Source organism: Pteropus medius, unplaced genomic scaffold (assembly GCF_902729225.1).
Source record: "Pteropus medius unplaced genomic scaffold, Ma_sr-lr_union100, whole genome shotgun sequence".
NCBI classification, from domain to species: Eukaryota; Metazoa; Chordata; class Mammalia; order Chiroptera; family Pteropodidae; genus Pteropus; species Pteropus medius.
The window spans coordinates 25,406,747-25,410,331 of NW_024344240.1; positions in this window are offsets into that span (position 1 = coordinate 25,406,747).

The following is a 3,585-nucleotide window of genomic DNA, read 5'->3' on the forward strand; positions in this document are numbered from 1 at the left end:
CAGCAACCAGATTGTCTGGTAGATTCAGACAATAGTTCTCAATGAATGCAAAAATCAATGGGTAAGGTTTGATGAGGAATAAGATGTTTACAAAGAATTAAAGTGTTTCCCCACTAAATATAGCTATTCATCACAAAGCAAAAACCCGCACAGTGCAAATCCTGGCAGACATTACCTTAACCAAGTGATCAAAGTTAACATCATCATAATGGGACAAATTGACATCATAGGCATTGGTACGCTGGTAGATCTTTAACAGCTGGCTCAGGGGGGACATGCACTGAGCACTGATCTGTAACATTTGCTGATTTTTGTGGTGTAAAAAAAATCCCATAATTACCAATTTCAGACTACCACTGGTTTGTTCCAGACTGAAAGAGACAATAAGAGAGAGGTGATAACTAAATGTAACATGTGATCCTGGATTGGGTTCTGGACCAGAAAAGGAAAAAGCTTTGAATCATGCTAAGTGAAATAAGTCAGACAGAAAAACTTGAAAACTACATGATATCACCCAAATGTGGAATATAAATCTAAAAGCAACAAACAGAACAAACAGTCTAATGGACATGGACAATGGATTAGTGATTACCAGAGGGAAGGGGGGAGGGGGAAGGTAGATAGGGGTAAAAATGCTTGATGATGGAAGGAAATCTAACTATTGGTGGTGAAACAATGCAATACATATGTGACATACTGTTGAAGTGGACACTTGAAACTTTTGGATTTTGTTGATCCACGTCACTCCAATAATTTTTAATTTAAAAAAAAATAAATAAAAGCTTTGAAGGGCCAAGACCAGATGGTAGTATCTTATCAATGCTAATTTTCTGATTTGGATGGTTATACTATGGTTAAACAGGAAAACGACACTGTGTTTAGGACATGCACAGTGGAGTGTTTAGAAGTAATAGGGCATAATGTCTGAATCTTAAGTCTCATTGGTTAGAAAAAATGAGATATATAGATACAGAAAAAGAAAGAGAGAATAATACAGCAAACATAAAAAGTTATCAGTTCAGAAACCTGGGCAAAGAGTGTATTGGAGTTCTTTGTACTATTCTTGCAACTTCTTTGATGGTTTCACATTATTTTAAGATAATAAGACAAATGTTCCATGGTTTTCCCTGAGGTTGGATCCCAACATCTAATCTGAGAAAGAAGATGATTCGCATCTGCAACAACAATCCCCTAGTCTGAATTTCCCAAAGGCCCCACCTTTCCCTGGAAGCTGTACTGACTAAAGCAAAAGCTCCAGGACCCAGGAGGAAGAGGCCAGACCAGGATCCGTCATGGGCCAGATTATGGGGACTTGCTGTGCAACAAGACTCACAAGTCAGAAACTCTTCCTGTCCTTGGCCTTTAGATTTTTTCCAGCTCAGACAATTTATCTAACAAAGAATAAAAAAAGATTTAACCTCATTCTAAGAAATAAATAAATAAATATGGAGTACATGAATTCAAATTTCGAAATGATGTTTTAACAGAAGGATGTGCTGCAGATGTCCCAAGTGTATCATGATTTCATTTACAAAAATTCAATCAATGCACACATTTTTCCAAAAGGCATAAATGTCAGAGTACCCTCTGGATAGTCCTACAGGAGGAATGCGTGAAATCAGCTTTGTCTACTCCACCCGCTAGCAAAATTGTTACTCAGGTCTGAGGACGCTGCAACCTGTTTCCCAGATCTTCATAACTCAGGGACTGATTCTGTTGGTGTTTCTCGTTCTCTGTTAGGACTCAGCCTTTGAGCCAGGCACGAAGGCAAGACTGTAGTTGGTTTATTTTGCCAAAACAGATCACATCGACTCCAGACCAGAGAAATACACTCCTGGGAGACCTTTTAGCTATGGCAACTTGCTACAGAAGCCCACCATGCTAAGTTCCATTTTCACTATTTATTAAATGTAAGTCAGCTGAGTTGGGACCTATGCACCATCTACTAAGATTGGTGAAGGCAATGAATCAAAGACTATCAGAATTAGACAGGATCTTAGAGGTCAACTTGTTCCATCTAGGTACCAGCCTGTGGTTGAGGACCCCTAGTCAGCAAGGCTTTTCCCAGTGTCATAAACTAACAGTGATAAACCACAAATGGAGAGAGGGTTGGCTGCTGCCTGAGAGCTCTGATGCAGGTGATGGATAATGGATGAGAAGACATTTACTTGGGACTTTGAATGAATTCTTTGATTCTCCTTCACATCTTTAGGCAAATGAGGATGGGAATGGCCTCTTTCCTTCCTTTTCCCAAAAACCAGGCTAGGAACCAGAATCTGATTGCATGAGGTCTTCTGTTTGGGGAGAAGGGGAGACTCTGCCCTGTTCCCTCCTATCTCAGCAACCAGCTCAGTACATACAAATTATGTCCATTCATTCGACACATCTTTCACTGAGTACTGACTAGGTTTGGGGCATGGAGCTGGGCTCTGTGTTTATAGTGTATATGAAATAATCATTAGTGCCTGCCCACGTGGAGCTTACAGCCTGGTGGGAAGGAGACTATGAACACAGAAATAAACATAAAATTACAAATTGTAGTAAGAGTCATGAAGGAAACAAGCAAGATTTCCTTGCTTGAAAATAGCAGGTTAGGGTGTCTGGGAAACATTTCTGAGATAGTGACATAAAACCTGAAACCTGAAGGGTGAAAAGGAATTAGTTAGACAAAAGTGGAAAGAAAGAACATTCCAGGCAGACAGAATGAGAAAAGACCCTGATGCAGGATAGAGTTTGGGATATTTGAGGAACCAAAGGACCAGTGTGGCCAGAGCCTGATGTACTATGGGTGACATGGGAAGGATGATGCTGGAAGGGATTCAGATTAAACAGGATGCTCTATGCCCTGTTGAGACATTTGGGGTTTTCTAAGTACACTGAGCTATAAGCAATGGAATAACCTGAATTAATTTAATTTTTTAAAAATCATTGCTCTGTGAAAAATGAATTGGAAAAGGCAAAGAGAAGAAAGGGGCAATCAATCAGAAGGCTATTGTAAGTCAGGCAAGAGGTGGCAGGTAGGAGGCATGGATGAGTCAAGATACATTTTGTGCGGGGAGCAGAGGAGAGAGCAGTATTGAGAACTTCACTGAAAATTTCTGCTTTGAGCAGCCAGGTGCAATGGGTGGAGGTGTCATTTCCCAGGATGGGGAAAACCAGGAAAAGAATGAAAGGGAAGAGACTGAGAGTTCAAAATTGTACATAGTAGGATTCTGAGATTTCTGTGAGCCATCCAAATGAATAAATAAATTTAGGAGTCATCAGCAAATAAGTGGTATTTAAAAGCAAAAGAATGACAGAGACTACCTAGTAAAAGATTATTAAGTGAGAAGAGAAGAGAAAAGAAGAGAAAGGAAGCAAAGAGACAAGAACAGAATAGAGGAAGGAGTAAGTACTGAGAAAATCCAGCAGAGAGATCAAATAGAGAAGGAGCATCTGGAAAAGGGACACAGATGCAATGGCCAGAGAAAAAGGAGAAAACCAAGAAAGATGATGTCCCTAAGGTTGAGAGAAAGGTATTTCAAACACATTTTCAGTCAACTGATCAAGTATTTCTGAGACATTAAACAATATAGAGTCCATTGA